The sequence below is a fragment of the Pongo abelii genome, chromosome 6, assembly GCF_028885655.2.
Source record: "Pongo abelii isolate AG06213 chromosome 6, NHGRI_mPonAbe1-v2.0_pri, whole genome shotgun sequence".
Lineage (NCBI taxonomy): Eukaryota > Metazoa > Chordata > Mammalia > Primates > Hominidae > Pongo > Pongo abelii.
Genome location: NC_071991.2, coordinates 150,394,286 through 150,416,353, shown reverse-complemented (window position 1 = coordinate 150,416,353; position 22,068 = coordinate 150,394,286). Strand labels below are relative to the sequence as shown.

The window sequence follows — 22,068 nt, the reverse complement described above, 5'->3', positions numbered from 1 at the left end:
TGACAGAGCCTGGAATTAAATGCAGCTCTAGGCTCAGGTGGTGCAAAAAACAGTTATCTGTCTTCCAGCAGCCTTGTGGAACACCACATTTCTCACCTGCTGCTGCAGTTAATGAGCCACACCCACTGCATACATCTGGAAGACTCAGGTGATACTCGGTGGAGAATGGCCTCTCCATTGGACTGAGACTCAGGAGAGCTTGGTTCTCCAAATCACTACTCTCTTCAGAACACAGTTTCTCTGACTATAAAATAAAGAAGTACTTCCAACTGAAACTTCTAGCTCCCTGGTCCACATTCCTCAAGTCCTAGCTCAGGCTTAGCAGTCCATGTAAACCTACAGCCTGAAGCAAATACTACCTGGTATACACACACACCCCAACTCACACACATACACACACCACAAACACACACCAGATGCACACACTAACATACACACTACCACCCCCATCACCTCACACACAAACACAACACACACTAACCACACACAAACACACACCAACTCAAATACACACACACCAGACATACATACTAACACACACTAACTCCACACACACACCAGATGCACACACTAACATGCACAGTATGACCATCACCTCACACACAAACACCTCACACACAAACACAACACACACTAACCACACACACACGCATACACACACCAACTCACACACATACACTAACCCACACACTAACCACACATGCACGCACACACACACACCAGATGCACACTCTAACATACACACTACCAGCACCATCACCTCACATGCAAACAACACACATTAACCACACACACACCAACTCACACACTAACTGTACACACGCCAGATGCATACACACACACTACCACCACCATCCCCTCACACATGAACAACACATTAACCACACACATACACACATATACACACACCAGCTCACACACATACACATACACATACACACCAGGCATACACATTAACCACACACGCACCCCAGATACACACACTAACACACACACTACCACCACCATCACCTCACACACAAACACAGCACACACATTAACTACACACACACACCTGCGCGTGCGCATCTGCGCGCACATCCCCCTGGAAATTAGAGGGTAACCAAGGATGGCCTGGGAGGAGGAAGGCCTTCAAGAGCAGCCCTAGGGAAGCGCACAGAAGGGCAGCTCTCTACCCCTCCCACACCCCACACAGAATGGTCCCTGAAGGTTAAAGAAAAGGAGTCGCATAGGCTGAGCTTCTCAAGGCACACGATGAAACCTGCTCCCCTCTGCAGCGACCTCCTGCCCTCGGGCCCCGCAGCCAGCAAGGGAGCCACCTCTGGTCTGCAGGGTGATGCAGCCAGCTCTGAGACAGCCTCATCCGTGGTCCTGGGAGACATCTGCAGGGAGCTGTGGTCGGCGCATGCCATGCACCATTGCTGACCGACTTACAAACTCGGGGCCACCTCTCCCCACACCATGACCAGCCTCCTGCCAGGGCCCTGAGACCCAGGCCAGCCAACAACCCCCTGCCCATTCCAGGCAACCCTGGCTGAGTTAAACATACCGTACAGTGGATTTCATTCAGCCAGTGTGATTTGTCACAAAGGCATTTTTCACTAGGTGACAATATATGCCAGTCAAAGGGTGGTCGCCGACTAAGTACACTGGTGCTGTGGATCTAAATCAGTTGCTTTGTGTCTGGGTGGGGCGGCGATCTGTCAGAGTCGATGGGTGCTAGATCTGGTTCAGTGGCTGATGTATGTGAGTCCGGGTGATAAATCTGGTCTGTCAGGTCGTCTATTTCTATTTCCAGCGGGTAATTACACTTTAATGTGTGATACATCCTTTTCGGGGTGAGGTGTATTAAATCCCTGATAACTGCATATTTACCTCCTGTGTTATGTATGCATACAGCCATTAATATACATTTCCAAGTTTAAAGCACCCACTTTAGCATGCCAAAGATCCCTGGCTCTTTCTGAAGTTCAGGACTGAATGGCACCTCATAAAACGCCACTTCATTAAGAATCAACAGGAATAACCCAACCAGAAACATTTTTTATTGATGAAGGTTGAACAGAGAAATATCAAGTTCACTCATCACTTTTCACAGGGGAAGGAGACAATGAAATCTTTATTGGAAAGTTCTGTGTGTCAGGAACGCACTTCATCTTGTCAGGGAAGCACAGCCAGGAAGTATATGGCCTGATATGAATCATCAGCACAGGAGGAAGCCCCTACCAAACACGCCGTCTCAGCAGCTTCCAGGGCTGTGTCCGATGGCTTCGACATTTTCATTCCTTGGTGGCTTCTTTTTGTCAGTCAGTCTGACATTACAGTCCCTTCCAGAAGCCCTTGGATGCTGAGAGAGTTGAGCCTTACGAGTACCCTATTCCCTGCCCCACGCTGAGATGCCTCCAGGTGATGGGTACCTGCCAGGCACGAGCACTTGTGGAGGGCTGGGGAGAGGGACACGTCAAGAGGAGACGCAGGCCCTGTGAAGGGAGGCCTGGGGTGACGTGATGCCACAGAGTCCTCTCGCACCTGCAATTAGACCTGGGAGGTGGCCACCCCAGAGAGGGGTGACTGCAGCGGCAGTGACGCCCCCGCAGAGACAGAACCTGACAGCCCCGCCCCCAGCAGTTAGAGCAGCAGATCCCTCCTGAGGGTGCTGGGTGTCGCATCTCCACACCCCCTACAAAATACACAAAGTACATGCCACTAGCTCTAATGAGGCTCTTGGCAGTTTTCCAGCAATTTCCGCTTCATTCGACCTTCAGAATTTGCAGAAAGAATTCTATGAATGCACTCCTAGTGAGAAGGATAGAGATCAAAGTCAAGCACCTTCGTGAAGCCAGTGAGCTTGGTTTCCAGCACCCCATTCCCCTCCCGTGCTTTCCCCTTGGCTCCCCCAAAAACTCACCCTTCCCATGAGACCCTAGTCCTGCCTGTCACCAAAGAAGGATGTAAACATGAACAGCATAGGAGAAATGAAGAAAAGAATCTTCCCTAAAAGCCAGAACAACCTTGCAAGCAGATGGGAAGACTGCGCTGGATGGGCTGGGAGCTGGCCACAGCCGGTAATTATGCTTAGTAATTAGTACATTAGCTGGGTGGGCTGGGAGCTGGCCACAGCCGGTAATTATGCTTAGTAATTAGTACATTCCTGACACACAGGATTTTCCAATAAAGATTTCACTCTCTCCTTCCCCTATGAAAAGTGGTGGCCACCTGAACCGTCATCTTTCCTTGAAGTTCTCAATGTATGTATGTATGAAGGTATGTATGTATGTATTTTTAGGGACAGAGTCTCTCTGTCACCCAGGCTGGAGTGCAATGCTGAAATCATAGCTCACTGCAGCCTCGAACTCCTGGGTTCAAGCAATCCTCCCGCCTTGGCCTCCCAAAGCATGAGGATTGTAGGTGTGAGCCACTGCACCCGGCCTAGATTTTGATTTTCCAAGATTATCAGTTATCTGAGTAGAAACACCCTGCTCCTCCTACAAAGCCGTGATGCAGAAAGAGAAAAAAACAAAGAACCCTTTCTTCTTTTCTCTTAGACCAGCGTGCCTCACTGCAGGCATTGCTGACATTGGAGCCCTGAAATTCCTTGTGTGGGGCCATCCCGTGAGTCATAGGACATCCAGCAGGTCCCTGGCCTCTGCCCACTAAATGACAGTCACACCATCAAAACTGTCCCCAGACATGAGTTAAATGTCTCCTGAGAAGCAGAACTGTCCCTAGTTGAGAACCACTGCCTTAGGCTAATTATTTTCTAATGGAACATAGCTAAAAACTAATGAAAGGCAAAAATGATAATTATGGAAAACATGAACAGCATAAAAATAACCAATCTGAAGTCTAAGTTTACTTTCCAAGAATCTCATTCAAATCCTCAAAGAACTTCATGACATCCAAACGCCCTCACTCCGGGGCAGCTGCGATGCAGCTGTGATGGCACAGGCTGCCTGGCGTCCCCTCCCCTGTGCTGTCTCCTCACATGGGAGCAGAGTACCCGTGCTCTTCTCGACACCGTCAAAAAGCAATGCCTGCTCCCCAGTTTAGAAAAATGTTTTTTGAAAAGGCACAGGAGGAGGAGAAAAGAAAAAAGTAAGAAGAGGAGGAAACTGTTATAAACATTTCAAAGATTTCAAAGATTTCAAAGGCAAAATTGTTTTCTCTCTAATAACTCATAATTACCACTATGCAGCCATAAAAAAGAATGAGTTCACGTCCTTTGCAGGGACAAGGATGAAGCCGGAAGCCATCATTCTCAGCAAACTAACACAGGAACAGAAAACCAAACACCACATGTTCTCACTCATAAGTGGGAGTTGAACAATGAGAACACATGGACACAGGGAGGGGAACATCACACACCGGGGCCTATCGGAAGGTGGGAGGCAAGAGGAGGGAGAGCATTAGAACAAATACCTAATGCATGTGGGAATTAAAACCTAGATGACGGGTTGATAGGTGCAGCTAACCACCATGGCACATGTATATCTATGTAACAAACCTGCACGTTCTGCACATGTATCCCAGAACTTAAAGTAAAATTAAATGAAATTAAATTTAAATTTTAAAAACTCATAATTCCCATCAGTTTAATACAAGTATTTTCATTTTTGTATATTCGTATCCAGCATGGGTCCAAGTGCATGTGTATTTTTACGTAAGCATACATCAAATGCAAGCAATGTTGTAGCCTGATTTTCTCACTTAACCTTGTATTATAAGCATTTTCCCATGACGCTATATCATTTTTTTATTATAATTCATATTAGTTGAGCAATATCTCGACAACGGCAAATCAGCTGAGCTAAGCTGGGTTTTGCTGGGATGATCATCAGTTCTGGACTGTCCAGTGAGGTTTATCTTGTGCTCACGAGGAGCCCACTGTGTCTGGGAGACTGTCCCGGCGCTGTACCGCAGGTGACTGCTCACGACACAAATCGCTGGTGGTCCCTCCCTCTGAATGTGACTTCCAGGCTAACTGCAGGAGGGAGGGGAGCATAAAGAATAGCACACCAGTTTTTCCTGCTTCCCCTGGGTGACACAGCCACTTCCGCTTCCAGTCCATTGGCCAGAATCTGTCACCTCCATGGGTCTGGAAAATAGTCTTCCACATATCCAGGAAGGGAAAAAAGGCCGGAGCTACCTGAGCCCTGATGCTGCCTGACCAACTTTAGCTTTGCCGTAAATGAACTCTTCGTTCCCAGTGCTGACCTTTGTTTTCAAAAGTCAAACTTTGATGAACCAAACTCCCCATTCCCTGTAGGAGACTCTCAGTCACTTAAATCTTTGATCTCAAACATGTCGGTCCTCAGAACAGCCAGGGCGAAACTCTGAAGGGATGGGGTGAAGCCTGGGAATCGCCATTTTTAAAGGGCTCGGTGATTCTGCTCACCGGCCAGGCTGTGGACCACGACTTGAGTCCCAAGTCATCTTCAAAGCTATAGTAATTGTGCTTCTCCACTCCGATCTCCAGTGATCCATCAGATGGATTCCTAGGCTCACGGCTTTTGATCTCTGGTGGAGCCTGAGAAATAATTACAAGGAACCTAACCCAAGCATTGATTGAACCGTGAATAAACAGGATGCACTGTGCATACAATTTCAGAAATATACGTAATGCTATTGTGATTTATCAAATATAGATTCACTAAGCACATTCCTAAAAGTGTAGGGTAGTTCTGATTTTATGAATTATTTCAAGATAGACTGTATCAGTCGGGGTCCCAGAAGGAATAAATGGCACGCTCAAAGGGTGAGATTGAAGAGATTAATAGAGGGAATATTCCTAAAGGTGGGGGCGGGGTTATGAGACATCAAGAAAAGATGCAAGGCTCTCAGAGCCAGTATCAGTGGAGAATCTTACCATCCCCAGTCAGAAGGCGTGAGGGAGGGAACAGTCACCACAGCCCAGAGAACAGTTCTGAAGGTTTTCATCAGAAACAGATAATCGGATTTCATCAAATATTCTTTCTGCATCATTGAGATCATCATTTTTTTTTTAATTTGTGAATATGGTGAGTTACACTGATTTTTGGATGTTAAACCAACTTTACATTCCTGGGATAAACTCCTCTTGGTTGTGGTATTAGGGTCCTCCAGAGAAACAGAATGAAAAGAGAGAGCAATTGATCAATCAATAGATCAATCAATCAATAGATGACTGATAGATAATTGATAGATGATAGATGATTGATAGAGATGATAGAGAGATGATAGATAATAGGTGATAGGTAGATTAGATAGAAGATAGATAGATAGATAGATAGAGAGATAGATAGATAGATGATAGATAGATAGAGGATTTGCTATGGGAATTAGCTCACGAAATTATGGAGACCAAGAAGTCCCACACTATGCCATCTGCAAGCTAGACACCAGGAAAGTAGGTGATATAATTCAGTCTGAGTCCTAAGGCCTGAGGGGAAGGGGAGTGGTTGCTGGTGTAAACCTCAGAGTCCAAAGGCTGGAGAACCTGCAGTTCTGATGTCCAAAGCCAGAACGGGATAAATTGGCCCTGCTTCTACCCAGGTCCTCCGTCAGGTTGGATGGCGCCTCCCACATTGGTGAGGTGGGTGTTCCTTACTCAGCCCACTGATCCAAAGGCTAATCTCTTCTGCAAACCTTCACAGGCACACCCAGAAATCGTGCTTCACCAGCCAACTGGGTGTCCCCTAACCCAGTCAAGAGAACATCTAAAATGAACCATCGCAGCCACGGCGGGGATATATAAATTTATACATATAATTAACATATAACTAGATAAATACACCATTTTTATATATTTTTAGATTCGCGTTACTAACATTTGAAAGCGTATGTGCCTCTGGGTTCACGACGGATAATGACCGGCAGCTCCAGTTTCTCGTGAAGCCTCTTTCTGGCGTAGGAATCCATGCAATGCTTGTAATGCTGGCCTTATAGAGTGAACCAGAAGCTGTTCCCTCCTCTTCAGTTTTACGAGTTTATGTAGAATTCATATCATTTCTTCTTTAAATTTTGGTACAATTCACGAATTGAGCATAGTTTTCTTTATGTGAAGACTGTTAATCACAAATTCAATTGTTTAACAAACTCAGGAATATTCAGTAGATTTAATCCTTCCTGAGTCAGTTCTGATAGTTTGTGTCTTCCAAGGAATTTTTCAATTTTATCTAAATTGTAGAATCTTTCGGCATAAAATTGTTCACAATATTCTCTGATTATCTTTGTAATGTCTGCTGAACCTGTAGGATATTCCCTCTTGTTCTGACAGCGGTAACGTGAGCTTTATCTCTTCATTCCCCAATCAGTCATGCCAGTGATGTATCAACTGTGTTGATCTTTTCCAAGAACCAACTTTTGGCTTCATTGATTTTCTCTACTGTTGATCTTCTCTCTATTTCACTGATTTCTGCTCTTATCTTTATTATTTCTTTCTTCTGCTTACTGAGTTCCATTTGCTCTTCTTTTACTAGTTTGTTAGGAAAAATCACCTGTGAAAATGTAATTTCTGCATTACACTGAAAACATTCTCCTATTTGCCACTTGCATATGGTTAATTCAAGTTATAGCAACATGCACTGTGGCAAAACAAAACATTCTCTCTGCCAAAGGGGACAGATTTCCTTTAAGATTAAATTGAGGCCGGGCGCAGTGGCTCACGCCAGTAATCCCAGCACTTTGGGAGGCCGAGGCGGGCGGATCACAAGGTCAGGAGATAGAGACCATCCTGGCTAACACAGTGAAACCCCATCTCTACTAAAAATATAAGAAAATTAGCTGGGCGTGATGGCGGGCACCTGTAGTCCCAGCTACTCAGGAGGCTGAGGCAGGAGAATGGCGTGAACCCGGGAGGCAGAGCTTGCGGTGAGCCGAGATCGCACCACTGCACTCCAGCCTGGGAGACAGAGCGAGACTCCATCTCAAAAAAGAAAAAAAAAGATTAAATTGAACACGCTCTGTGTCTGACGAGTGTAACTGCATGCTCTGCAGAGGGTATGCAGCCTCCATCCTCAGGGAGCTTGTCCTCGTTACCTACCCATGACCTTCAATCAACATCAACTCATGCTTCCCTTAAACATTAGAGATAAGAAATTGTATATGTTAGAATATGTCTGTTACAGCAGATCACATAGTTCTCTTAGAGTTATGAACAATGTTTGCCATAGAAAATTGAATTCATTTGCCAACCTTGTTACAATTAAATCGGTAACTCTGACCTAACCAATCTCTTGAGAGTGAAATTACCTTTATATAAACTGAATACATTATCTTGCTAGCTTACAAAATATCTGAGATTATGGGCCTAAGCGTTTCTTATTGAAAACTAAACAAGTAAGTTTTAATTGGAGGTATGAGCGTTCATTTCAGAAAACGATGTGAAATCTCGTTCCCCACCATGAGCACCTCGCAAACGGGCACCCAGTGAAAGTGTCTGGATCCGATCGTGGCAGCAGCTCTCCTCTCTTTAGGAGGTTTTCTCCAAAGCCTTGGAATCCTCTGGCACCCACGCGTGCGGGCTGGCCCACAGGACAGGACAGTGAGCTGCAGCTCATGGGGTACAGTAACCCCCACCTGCCCACCGCCTGCTAGGAAGTCCCTCCTGTTCTTTTGGTCTCCACAGCTCTCTCAGGTTTTCCTGCACTGCTCAGGGGGACTGGCTTCTCCCTATCAAGCCACTTGCCTGACAACAAGTCACATCATCTTCAGGAAGCTCTGGCGCCAGGAACCACACAAGGCTTTCTCTTTGCCAGTAGGTTTGATGTGTTGAGGAGACATAAAGAGAGACGGTGGAACCATCAGGCAGGCTTTGCTAGCCTGAGAGCAGAGGAGTTATGTGAAGAGAAGACTTGGCCCCATCTCTGTTCCATAGGCATCAAGTTTGAGCCTCAAGAAGTTGCAGTATCGGCTCCTTTTCAACACCATTGTCTTGGTGACGTCGTCACAATGACCCTTCCCTGCTTCTGCTCCCCATTCCTTTCCCTGTGCCTCTTTCCTTCATCCACTGCCAATCAACCCCGCCATCTTCTCAGAAAGAAAGACATCATTTGTGTCTCTCCTGCAAGCCCTACAGACCTATGAAGGTAAAGGAAGCTGCACACATATTTCTTCTCTCTTCCATTTTATAGGGAACATCTTAAACCAAAAGTTATTAAGCATTTATAGTGAGCCAGGCACTGTTGAGCATGGAAACTCATTTAATTCTCACAAGAATCATATGAAGTACATACCATTATTGTCTCCATTTTACAGGAGAAGAAACTGAGGCACACAGGAGGTGACGTAAGCTACCAAAGATCTCCTGCCTGGCAGGAAACAGAGCTGGGATTGGGTTTCAGTCTCTCAGAACTCCTACTCAGCCCCACACTGCAGGTTATATGTTTTTAATGTCACTTCAATGTATGTTATTATCTATCTAATTATTGAAAATATTATGTTGCTAGATAGTGGAAAATATAGAAGGACACGTCTATGAGTGCCATTATTCTCCATGACAGAATCCATGTTGACCCCTGTGGCCTCCTGGGAACCCATATCTGTCACATAAAGCAAGAACTGCCAGGTGCCTTCCAGTTCTACTGCCAGCCCGCAGGCCAGAGCGGGCCAGTGGTCTCCGTGACCTTGGATTTCTTGTTGCCACTGCAGGCCGTAGGTGGTGTGGTTTTGATCATGGCACGGTCAGAATGCCCGCACGTTCACCGCTACAGCACACGCCCATGGGAATTGACGGGCCAAAGCCAAGCTCCCAGCCAGGCTGCTTTACAAAGGTCGCCCGTCCTGTCTGTCATAACGCCAACCTCATAAGGTCAGCGCCACTATCGTCTGTCACCCTGGCCTGCTACTCACCTAACGAGGTGCTGCAGTGAACAGGTGACAGGCAGGTGTGGAAGGAAAGCCCTGGGAGAGGCGACACAGAGGACGGGACACAGCTCAGAATGGCGGGCAGCGTGTGGCCTGAGCGGGAAGGTCTGGGGCTCACTCCATATCATCCGTAATGGGACGGAAAGTCTTCCCTAGGGTGTGATGGCCGCCCCAACAGATGCAGCAGGGATTCTATTTTGGAACAGAGACCTCCACCTCTGATTCAGATGCAACCTCCTGGAATATTCAAGCACCTGGACCAGGCCCCAATGCTGCGTGTGTGACACACAGACCCACCCCACGGCCACCTCAGGCCTGAGGACCCTCAAGGCCAGCGCCGGCCACACACCACACGGCCAGGGCAAAGCTGAGAGTCATCGTCTCCCTTCCTCCACCTCACCCAGCACACGCCCTGCTGTCAGATCCCTGAGCTCATCCTCCATCCCTTCACCATGAACTCACCACCCTGCCCACAGTCTCCAAGGCCCGCTTCCCCCGGAAACGTGTGGGCATGTAGCTCTCTCAGGAGTGTGCCCAGCCCTCCACTCCCTACAGGAGTGCCCACGGGCTTGGCACCCAACCTGCTCTGATCGCCTGCTCAGCTACCCCACACTGCACTGCCCTCCACTCCCAGCACCATCCCTCACAGAGCCCTGGCATCACCCAGCAACCCAGGGGCCCAGCGTTCAGCGTAGGCCGGATCCTACAGCCCCCATGAGCCTCGGACGCCGTCTCCATACCCGTCAGCCCTGCTTTCAGGTCCCACAGGACAGATGGGCCCCTTGCTCCCTGACCCCCACAGCACTGCCCCCCCCAAACACACATGCATCCACCTCTCCACCCGTCTCCAAGCGTAGAAGTGAACAGAGTGATGATGATTCAGGGAACCTGGTGGCCACTTTTAGGGACACAAATAAAATTAAAAACCCAAAAGCAGGCGGAGTGGAAATGCGGAGCAGTGGCTGGGGGACGTGGTGGGGCAGTGACAGCGGGAGGCCACAGTGGAGTCGTTCTGTGAGTGACACAGCCAGATGTGATTATCTTTCCTGAATCTGATGTACCTCATGGTGAGGGAGGGAATGGACAGGCCCACGAGGATCCTTGCACACATAAGCTGTTAGCTGTGAGAGTCGCTTCAGAGGTTCCCAACAGAACACTCTAGAAGCATATAGTTCTACAGGGGAGCTGCAGCGTTCTCTTATTTCAGAGGTGCTCAGGTCAGAAACGCAAACAATTTGAGCTCCTCTGATGAGGCACGGGGCCCCAGGGCCCAAGGGGCAGTGGCTCCGCTACAGAGAAGAGAGCTGAGTAAACCGCAGTGATTTAGTTCCTACATGTGGCCCAGGCCTGCTCCAGCTGCACAGAGCTGGTTCTTACAGGCTCCGTTCTAAATAAATCATCCTGCAAAACAGCCTGAAACCAAAACAGCTTCTGCAGCTCTAAACTAGAATGTTTGGACAGGTAATTTCATTTTTTAAAAACAGTCCAGGTAACACTGCCAGATGGCTTCCAGACTGCAAAAAGAACCTTTGCAAACATATTCCTAAAGCCACACAGCCTCCTGCCCTTTTGCCCCAGAAGTCACTCTCCCATGCGGAAAAACTTGCCCAGGAAGGCACTGAGTCCTCTCCGGGTCCCTGCCATGGGCCCAGCCCTGAGACAGGCATGGAGGGGAAAACACGATCTGACCGCATTTCACGCAGAGCATGCTAGAACTGCAAATGTCAGACGTATTTTACATTTTCCCACCTGAGAAAAAGTTATTAGCTCCAAGCATGACTGAGAAAGTTTTTTCATTTAGAAAAGGACACAAGAGAGGCAGCGGAGTCCTGGTTCAGGACAGGGCCACTGGGCACTGCACCTCCAGCTCCTCACCAAGAGAAGGTCCAGGGAAGAGATGATGCAGAGATGCTGGAGGCCATGGGCTGGGCTGGGCTGGGCAGGTGTCTGCAGGGAGGGAGACGGACCCACATGTCACACAAAACCACCCCACCAGAGGACTGCTGGTCACACCTGCTCCATGTCCCTCTCCCCGGCATGTCACCCCTGACATTGAGCTCGTTATGGAATGAAATCCACACTCACACGGTCTCAGGAGGTCTGCTGTCACTTTTACAAATTATATACATATAGACATGAGAGACATTGATGTTGATATGGGTTGGCTGTGTCCCCACCCAAATCTCACCTTGAATTGTAGCTCCCAGAATTCCCTCCTGTTGTGGGAAGGACCCAGTGGGAGATAATTGAATCATGGGGGTGGTTCCCCCATTCTGTTCTCATAGTAGTGAATAAGTCTCACGAGATCTGATGGTTTTATAAGAGGAAACTCCTTTTGCTTGGCGCTCATTCTCTCTCTTGCCTGCCGCCATGTAAGATGTGCCTTTCACCTTCCACCATGATTGTGAGGACTTCCCACCCACATGTAACTGTGAATCTATTAAACTGCTTCTTCTTGATAAATTACCCAGTCTCAGGTATGTCTTTATCAGCAGTGTGAAAACAGACTAATACAGATGTCAATATAGACAGAGCTATAGATACAGACATAAATACAGATATAAATATAGACATCGGCATAGGCACAGGTGCAGATAAATAGATATAGACATAGACCAAGGTAAAGTGATGTCCTTTTCCCCTTTACTGTGTGTGTGTCTGTCTGTCCCCACAAACCTGCCCCCCCGCCCCCACAATCATCTGTCCCTCTCTCCACCCCTCCCCAGTGTACAAGTGAATAGAGTGATGACAACTTGGGGAACCTGGTGGCCGTTTTTCAGGACACAAATAAAATAACAAACATAAAAGAACGTGGGAGTGGAAAACATGGAGTGGTGGCTGGAGGGGGAGGGGGGAGCTGAAACCACCTTCTGAGCAGTGGCAGGGAGAGGCCACCCCACAGAATAGTGCTGGGGTGGAGTGATGCAGCCTGGCAGAGAGAGATACACAGTAAAAGGGAAAAGAACATCAAACCTTGTCAACCATTACAGGTTAAACTGTGTCCCCACAGCCCCCAAAATTCATATGCTGAAGTCCTAACCCCCAGCACCTCAGGATGCGAACGTATTTGTACACATGGTCTTTGCAGAAGTTAAAATACGGGCAGCAAGGGCAGGCCCTACTCCAATATGACTGGAGTCCTTATAAAAAGGGGGCATCTGCATACAGACACCCAGCAGGGAGGGTGTCAGGTAGAGACGATAACAGCATCTACAAGCCAAGGAGAGAGGCCTCAGAAGGAACCAGCCCCGCCCACAGCTTGGTCTTGAGCATCAGGAACTGCAAGACAAGAAATATCTGTTGTTAAATTTAAGCATCCAGATCGTGGTGCTTTGATATGGCAGCCACAGCAAAGTCCAATGCAGGCAGATAACAGGTCCTCTACTAATATCTGAAGGACTAATAAATCATGTAATGGTTGCTACTTGGGGAAGCTCCTAAAGGGGACTGAAGTGCATGGTGCTTCTTTGTCATCCTTTTCTCATCTTCAGGAGCAAGTGGGCCTCACCATCTGACCCTGGCTCTGAAGCAAGGCCCGGCCCAGGTACCAGCATTCTCCCAGGACAGGCCCTGCACTGCACTCAGAAGTACACAAAGCACCCACACATCCCTGAGCTTTGCTCCCTCTGGCAGGAATCCTGCTTGCTTGTTCTTTCTTGTGGGTACTGTTAAAAGAAAAACTTCAGCCAAATTCAATTTAAAGGAGTTTAATTGAGCAATGAAAAATTCATGAATCGGGCAGCCCCCAGAATCACAGCAGATTCAGAGAGACTCCAGGGGTGCCTCGTGGTCAGAACAAACTTATAGACCAAAAAAGTAAAGTGACCTACAGAAATCGGAGGTGAGGGACAGAAGCAGCTGGATTGGTTACAGCTCAGTGTTTGGCTTATTTGGACACAGTCCGAACACTCGGCAGGGTATGAGTGGTTGAAGTGTGGCTGCTCCGATTGACCAAGACTCAGTGATTGTGACAGGCACACACTCCTAAGTTAGGGTTTCAATCTTGTCTACCTATTAAGTTAGGTTGCAGTTTGTCCACAGGGACTCAAATATAGCAGCACAGAGTCTTTCTCAGGCCACATTTAGTTCGCTCTAACAGTACAGATTAGAGACAAAGAAAGCTGTAACTGGATTTCTCCAAGGTGGACATTTTCTGCCCAGAGAAAAGTAATAAATCAGGGAGAAATGCACCCTTTGTATTCCAAAAAAGGCAAAAGGAAGTTGTCCTTGGTGTCCACCTCGCATCTTTGGTTGTCTGAAAATGCCTATTTGCCATTGCTGGAAAGGTGACCAGGCTTCCCTCTGCCCGTGGCCCTGTGCCCATGCTCCAGCACCTCAGGACAGGGTGCTGCTCAGACATCTGAAGGTCCCCACTTCAGCCGGGGCCAAGCGCCACACTCCACAGCACATCAAGGGCACCCCACAGGCTGCCAGCTTCTGTATCTTGGTTTCTTGAAGCATCTTTCTTATCGTGATTAAAGGAAGCCAACGTCGGATTGGATCTGTCCAGACAGCACAGGCAGCCCCAAATATGGCACAGCCTGTGGTTGAGGAATCTACAGGGACTGCCAGCAATGCCACAGGATGGGCTGTGGACACACAGGATTCTGCAAGCCGGGCTGTGTGCTGCACACCAGGAGGTCTGGTGGAGTTTAGGAAGGGAGAAATCCATGCAAGGGAGATGGGATCCTAAAGGCCCAGGAGCATTTAAATAGGCAGAGAGGAGAAACTGAGGTTTCCAGCCATCAGTGGAGACCTTGCTTCCCATCCCCCAGGCTGTGAACTGCATGGCCTGAATGGTCTTTCTTAAGATGCTCATCACGCTCCAATGCTTGAATTCTTTCCTACCCCCAGCTGCCCCCTGCCACTGGCTACAGAGCAAAATTGCCACTCCTGAGCTGCACGCAGGCTCTTGACAACCTGTCCCCAAATTCCACCTCCTGTTCATCTCTCCACCTTCCCTCACCACCATCCCCACTCTCTGTCTACAGCGCTCAGCTTCCTCTAGCCCAACCCATCTGTGTCTTTGCCTGTCTGTACAAGGCCATCTGGGAAACTCCTACATCCTCAGAGGTCCTTAAAGCTTCAGCATTGATGTGACCCCAGATTGGAGGCTCCGATGCCCATGGAAGCCCCTCTGGATTCTCCCATTCTCCAGGTGTGCACATCTCTGGGCTGCCGGCTGTGCCGCCATCACCTGGCTGCGTCTGCCTCCTTTGCAAAACTGTGAGCTCCTATGTCAGGAAGGTTCCAGGAAGCCAACTCTGAGATGGAGATGAGCTTACAGGGGGTATACTGGGGGCTGCTCTTGGGATTTGCAGGAAGGGAAGGGGAAAGGAAGAGAAGGGAAAGGGGCCACACTGGGCCAAGGGAGAAGTTGCCTGTGGCTGTGATGCAGTCTGAACGGAGACCTCACCCAATGCTGCGAGGCAGGCATGGAGTCAGAGACAACATTTTAGAATTGTCCAGGTTGAAGCAGGAGGCGGTGATCTTACTGCCCCTTCTCCCTACACTTCAACTAGTCACTGACTTCAGGAAGTGGGGGTGGCGAGGGGTGGGGGTTAGGGTTAGGGTTAGGGTTGGCTCTCTGCAGCCCAGGCAATCTCAGAGGGAGCCAGCAGCTGACAGCTGTCTGCTGGGGGATCAGCCCTTTATTCTGGACAATCCGGGTGACACATCACAGCATCCACCACTCCCCGAGGGTAAAGTCTGACTCACTCAACTTTGAATTCTTATTACTTAGGTACAATGTCTTTAAAAATGGCATACGACAAATTTTTGTCGCCTTAAATATCCTCCCATCAAGGGCTTTGCTTTCTTCTCATCATCTTCAGGAAAGTAGACCTCGCAAGGCTATCTCAGGTGTCCCCTGAAGCCAACTCTCAGATCTCCAAGTGCCCAGCTAAAAAGGAGCAGCGGATTTCACCTGCTGCCGAAGCCTCTGGCTGTGGAGCCTGTTGGGGACAAAGCACGCTCACATTTCTCAGATCGCGAAGGGCCCAAGGCGGGCAGCACTGCACACATTTTCAGAGCCAGAGCTCCATGCCCAAGACATGCAGAAGGCATGAAAGTCAAAAGAACATATCCCACCCAATATCCTGGCTTTAGCGTTTGAAACCCGACCGACACAGATTACATGCTCTTTTGAAAAGAACTTCAGTTAAATCTACTGGTAAATTTTAGACTTCTGTGGAGGCAAAGTGAAAAAGATCTGCCTGGTATCACAGCCCAATACTTTGTCGTCAGTAATCTGCAGAGGGTCAATGCACTAAGCCTGAGGCTGCAGAGCTATAAATCGCCTTCGTGGAGTCATAAGCTAAGTCTGGGGCAGAAGCTGGCCTTGGGGGAGCCAGCCTGGAGGAGGAGGCGTGATTGGTGTGCGCCTGGGCTGCATCCGTGGAAGCATCTGGAACGCTGGGTCTTTGACCTGCAGCGACCACTCCAGCGAGAGCCCTGCAGTCCCAAGAGCCGGCCACCTCCTCGGAGCCCCCAGCCACTGTCATCCCATCCTCTGCTCTTGATAACACAGGTATGTGCACGTGTATTTATAGGCAAACATGTTGTCTATGCTCCGAGGGGGGGGAGCTGTGTTTTTTCCAGCTCTCTCTTTGGATGAAAAATGCCTGAAGTCACAAGTGTCATTCCTCTACATCATCACACCAGTGGGGCACGCCACCATTTCCCCCCAGTCCTGCAAACTGAGAACCACGCCAGGATTAGCCCCAGGCTAAACCACCCAAAGCTTCTACCCAATATTCAAAGCCCCGCCCACTACCATTTTTTCCCTCTCTTCTCTGAAATTCTCCACCATTTATAGATAGATCACAGCCCTCCACCTTGATTGCATATTAATTTTTATAGTTTCCTTTGTGTGAACTATTTCCTTGATCATAAAAATTATGAAATCCTCCAGGTAGAGAATGTGCCGAATCTTCCCTGTCCCCACAGTGCCTGGCACAACGCTGGGTGTCTTGGCAGTCGGCAAAGGGGGCCGTCAGCTTTGTGTCTGATCAACAGATAGAGATGGGGAGGCTGCCCCAGTCCATGTGGAGTGGGGAGCACCTCAGGTGAGGTCCAGTCAAGGACGCAGCTGCCGTACCCCAGGCTTGCACACTCTGGTGCAGAGCCAACATCAGAAACATGGGATGAAGGCAGCCACGGTGATGGGAAGTTAGCGTTGCCATGGGGCTGGGGAGGGGGCTCACCAGGTGGACACACCTGAGCCTGGCAGTGGGGGCTCCCTCCCTCCACTCACATCCTTTCCTGAGCCTCTGTGCTGGGGTCCCTCAGGTGCACCCTGGAGACCCCGCTTAGCTAGGGGTGGGTACAGCCCAGGGAGCTTAAACCTGGGAAGATCCAGGGCTCAACTTTAGATAACAAACCACACCTCCTCAACCTCTTTCCTCAGCCTTGTGGACAACTGGCCACGTGTCTGACGCATCGGAACCATCCACCCATCCTCTGGCATCATACCCGATGGCAGAGCTTCCCAACAGGTGTGTGCCGGCATGCCAAACTCTGTTCACCTTTCAGTTCTTAAGCCTGTGGCCTCCTTCTCCCCTCCCCCCCTCCTCCCCTCCTGCCAGGGAACCTCAGTGTTACTGGGTGTTGACAACAGCCAGGAAGACCTCCACCGACACTCTCCGGAGTCACCGTTGTGCCGTCTCTCAACCCCAACCCAACACACATGTGCCCACTCACTAATAATCAAAGGCATTGGAGAAATGTTTCTAAAATCATTACCCTCCATTTAAACATTCAAAGCCTGACATGCTGCACAACGTAGAGAATCGTCATGAGACAATCGCTGCAAATCGGCACAGCAAGTTCTTCATTTCCAGGCCAGCCTGTGTAAATAAGATATGAGCTGCGTCGCAGCTGCAAATGTCTGCATCAGCTCCACTTGGTCATTTACCACAGCCCTATTTTAACCCACGAACGTAAAAGCTTTCTGAGACCCACACACACCTTCATGCCTTCTGAAACAGAGAGTCCTGCTCGGCTTCCAGCCCCACCTTCGGCCACACCGTGAATACTAAGGCCGTGCTGAGCTTGCCTTCTTCCTTACCATCAGTAGCCTTTTTTTAATTTATTTTTTGAGACAGGGTCTGGCTCTGTTACCCAGACTGGAGTGCAGTGGTGCCATCTCAGCTCACTGCAACCTCCACTTCCTGGGCTCAAGCAATCCTCCCATCTCAGCCTCCCAAGTAGCTGGGACCACAGGCACGCCCCACCACGCCTGGCTAATTTTTGTATTTTTTTAGAGACGGGGTCTCACTATGTTGCCCAGGTTGGTCTCAAACTCCTGGCCTAAAGCCTAAATCCTCCCGCCTCAGCCTCCCAAAGTGCTGGGATTACAGGCCTGAGCCACCGCGCCCGGCCCCAGTGGCTATTTCTGTAGCAGGTGGGCAGCCGCTTCCTCCTCCTTCGCACTTGTGGATCTGGTGTGCAAGGAGAGAGACGCTGGAGACTGTAAGAGATCACAGGCTCTGGGAGAGGGAGGCTTGGCCTCACAGCAGGGAGCTGGGCAGCAGCCTGACGCCACAGTCGTGGTCCAGGGCATTTGGGGGTCCACTTCTCAGCACGGTCCTAACAGCTGAGGGCTGCTGGATTCGCGGCCAACAGATGGGTACAGCGCCCAGGGTCTGCATCTGGGTTCTTGTTTCCAAAGAGCGCTGAGGGGCTTATGGGCACATTTACTCCAAAGGCAAAATCACAAAATCCTTCGCTCTCTCACCCAAATCCCACGTGGTTCATTGCTACCGCACGTAATGAAAAGATTTTAACATCTCTTAAAAGGGCTGCTGCAGGCCGCTTTTGCTCCATTCCTTCAGATTTCAACCCAGGGGACCTCTGAGAATGAACAGCCGTGCATGGGTTCAGGACTTTAAACCCCCAGCGCTCTGCATGCAAAGGGCCGAGCGCGGCGTCTGCCCCGACGCGGGCAGGAGTGGGGGGCGCGCGCCCTCTGGCGTCCGCCTCGGGGACGCGCGGGCCTGGAAACTACGGCCCAGGTCAGAGGCGCCCACCGAGGGCCAGGGGGGAGGGCGGAGCGCCCCAGCCTGCAATCCCCGCCCTCCAGAACCTTGGGGGGGCAGAGCACAGAGCAGAAGGCACCCGGCACCCAGAGGGGTCCCGGCCAAGCATCCCCGCGTCCCCTCACCGCGCCTGCCACCAACCTTGACCTCAAGTCACAGCCTCCATTTGGAGGCCTGGAAACCGGGTTAAGAAAGCTGCAGAGGTTCACCCGATTCAGAATCCACATCGCTCTCCGACTCTTCCGGCAGCGTTCACAAGCACAGCTGTGAACGAGTACTGAGGGGAGCGCATGGAAGGCAGAGCGGGGGTTAGGAGGGCAGGATGCGGGCACGGGGCCGGGTGGGCACACTGACAACGGAGAGGAACCCTGAGCTCTCGGTGAGGTGCAGGGCGCTCGGTGAGATGCAGGGTACTCGGGGAGGTGCAGGGTGTTCGGGGAGGTCCAGGGCGCTAGGTGAGGTGCGGGGCGCTCAGGGAGGTTCAGGGCGCTAGGGGAGATGCAGGGTGCCCTGGGAGGTCCAGGGCACTTGGGGAGGTGCAGGGCGCTCGGGGAGGTGCAGGGCGCTCGGGGAGGTCCAGGGCACTCGGGGAGGTGCAGGGCGCTCGGGGAGGTGCAGGGCGCTCGGGGAGGTCCAGGGCACTTGGGGAGGTGCAGGGCGCTCAGGGAGGTCCAGGGCACTTGGGAAGGTGCAGGGCGCTCGGGGAGGTCCAGGGCACTTGGGGAGGTGCAGGGCGCTCGGGGAGGTCCAGGGCACTTGGGGAGCTGCAGGGCGCTCGGGGAGGTGCAGGGCCCTCGGGGAGGTCCAGGGCACTTGGGGAGGTGCAGGGCACTCGGGGAGGTCCGGGGCACTTGGAGAGGTGCAGGGCGCTCGGGGAGGTCCAGGGCGCTCGGGGAGGCCATGTAGGGAGGACTTGAGTTCTGTAAGGGGGAGTCATGTTCATATATTTATCATCACTCATAAAACCATTAAACTGCAAACTGAAGATTAACCTACCCAATCAGTAATTCATACAATTCCACAACACACACATTTTCTTTTTTCTTTTTTCTTTTTTTTTTTTTTTTTTTTGAGACAGGGTCTGGCTCTGTCGCCCAGGCTGGAGTGCAATGGTACCATCTTGGCTCACTGTAGCCTCAATGTCCTGGGCTCAAGCAATCCTCCCACCTCAGCCTCCCAAGTAGCTGGAACTACAGGTGCATGCCACCATACCCAGCTAATTTTTTTGAATTTTTTGGTAGAAATGTGGTCTCTTTAGGTTGCCAGGCTGGTCTTGAACACCTAGACTCAAGTGATCCATCTGCCTCGCCCTCTCAAAGTGCTAGGATTACAGGTGTGAGCGACCACACTCGGCCACACATTTTCCTCCAAAAAATTAGGTTAAATCCATTAATGTCATCTACCTTTGCAAGATGGTGACCAGATTTAACAAAGAAAAATACAAGACACACACGTAGTTAATTTCAGATAAACAATGAATAATGTTTTAGTATAAGTATGTCCCATGCAATATTTGTGCTATAAATATCATATGGGACATGCTTATGCTAAAAAATGACGTGTTGTTTATCAGAAATCTAAGTTTCTGCTGGGTGTCCTTTTATCCACAGTTCTATTTGCAAACTGGCTCGGGCAGTGTCCTGGGCTCAGGAGCGGCTTTAGGGTGCTGTACGTGAGGACTAGAACGTGGCAGGAGTGTGGGGAGGGGGTAGCAAACAGTGAGAGAAACAGGAGGAGTACCCAAGAGAGTAACAAGGCACCCTTTCAGAGCCAGTCTTTACGTATTTGACCAGTGCAGGTAGGAAGAAATGACTTTTCTACTCATAAACATGTAACAACTCTTTGTATTCCAAACAAGACATGCATTAAGTGCCCTGAATGTAATGTATCATTTTCCCCTATTTGGAGTTGCTGGTGATGAATTATTTTAAAGATAATCGCTGAGATGTGTGAGGCTACTGCTTTGTTCATCATGGACAAACAAACATGGGGAGACCAGAGGCACCTGGCCCTGGGTTTCAGATTATTCACGTATGGTCTCAATGCATATCAGTGCCTCAGGCAGCTTCCTGGCAAGCCCATCCCTTAATCCACTATGAACAACATCTCATTACACAGAGAGGAGCTTATATCTTTGCCTGGACAATGTACTGAATAATATAAATATGGCACATTAGTTGAGCTGGTTTTGCCGAGCTCTTTTTTTCTTTCTTTCTTTCTTTATTTTATATCTCTCTATGCCTCCCTTTCCCCATCTGTAAAAACAGGGCATCCACAGAGTTTGTGAGAAGTAGAGTCACTGATACACGTGAGGCACATAGAGCCACGCCCAACACAGTAAGCATTCAAACCAGCCGGTATCGTTATTATTATTTAAAAACAATGCAAGACAGCATCCAGGGGAAGATAATCTTTCTCAGTTTAAGCAGAGTTCTCATGTTATTCCCCTTATCCAAGCTGGCTTGGTCAGCATCCAAAAACCTCCACTCCAAGATCCCTGGTCCAGCCAGGGAGAAAGTCTGCAGGCAGCTTTTACCAAGTGACCTCTATCATTTGAAATTTCACAGGTCCGGGCTGTGGTGGCACACAGACTATTTTGTTTTGGCTCGACAGGCATCGGCATTTGTGAAGATTTTAAATATGAACACTGTACTCATTTGCTAGGGCTGTTGTAACAAAGTGCCACAGACAGGGTGCCAGAAACAAGAGCAGCTTCTTTCCTTGCAGTTCTGGAGGCTGGAAGGCAGAAATCAAGGTGTCGGCAGGGTGGGTTTCTCCCGGGGCCTCTCTTCTTGGCTTGTAGATGGCCGTCTTCTCCCTGTGTCTTCATGTGGTCATCTGTGCATGTCTGTGTCCTAATCTCCTCTGGTCATAGGAACACCAGTCCCACCAGGTTAGGGCCCACTCTGATGACCTCACTTTAACTTCATTATCCTTCATCACTCTTGAAAGACCCTATTTCCAAAAGTAGTCACATTCTGAGGTCCTGGGGATGAGGATGCAACACATGGATTTGGGAGGCACCATTCAGCCCACAGAGGTGCCTTTGCATGCCTCAGTGCACTGTGGGGGTGCTGTGGGCACATGCTGTGGGGACACTGTGGGGACGTGCTGTGGGGATGCTGTGGGGACACCCTGTGGGTATGCTGTGGAGACAAGCTGTGGGGACGCGCTGTGGGGACGCTGT

The 22,068-nt window shown here is 49.7% G+C and overlaps 1 protein-coding gene across 1 annotated transcript in view; it reads right to left on the bottom strand.

Annotated features, from left to right (window-relative positions):
* The window catches only part of ACTR3B (actin related protein 3B), a 1,031,695-nt gene that overhangs the window by 869,388 nt on the left and 140,239 nt on the right, over positions 1-22,068 (bottom strand). The gene's annotated exons all lie outside the window — the stretch shown is intronic.